A 698-nucleotide genomic window follows, 5' to 3' on the forward strand; every position below is an offset into this window, starting at 1 on the left:
AGAAGGACATCATGCTTTCTAAATTAGAAGGTCAGTGAAAAAGAGGAAAACCAACCAGATGAATTGACACAGTGGCTGCAACAATGGGCTCAAACATAGCAGTGATTGTGAGGATGGTGCAGGACTGGGCAGTGTTTCATTCTGTTGTATATAGAGTCTCTGTGAGTCATAACCAACTCAAGGGCACTTAACAACAACAACAGGTGAGTAATGGTATGTCATCGTCTCTTTATTATTTCTTACTATTCTCTGGGTTGGCTGGGTGGTATTTTTTCTTGTCTCACCTGTACGCACTCATGATGCAGCATTCAGCCCATAGTTTCTCAGGGTCTAAATTCAAGTAGGACTGCTAGGACAGCTGTGTCTCTCTCCATGTGGTCCTTCACTCCAAGGCATGGTTGTCTCCAGGCAGTGTTCCAGGCAGGTGAAGACAGAATCTCCAAGCCCTCTTCTGGAACTTGCGCTTCTGTCACATTGTGTTGTTCAAAGCAAGTCACTCATTCAGGCCCCATTAAAGGGGATAGGAAACGCCTCTGGATAAAGATGTGCAAAAGTCACACTATAAAGGGGCATGCATACAGGAATGGGAGAAATATTAGGCCACAATCTAGCACATGCTTCGACAGCAGTGTTCAGATCACTGTGTCTGTTTCCTTCATTGAGTAAGTTACACCAGATTCTAAACCACTCCTGGGCTC

Source organism: Trichechus manatus, unplaced genomic scaffold (genome assembly GCF_000243295.1).
Source record: "Trichechus manatus latirostris isolate Lorelei unplaced genomic scaffold, TriManLat1.0 scaffold00020, whole genome shotgun sequence".
NCBI classification, from domain to species: domain Eukaryota; kingdom Metazoa; phylum Chordata; class Mammalia; order Sirenia; family Trichechidae; genus Trichechus; species Trichechus manatus.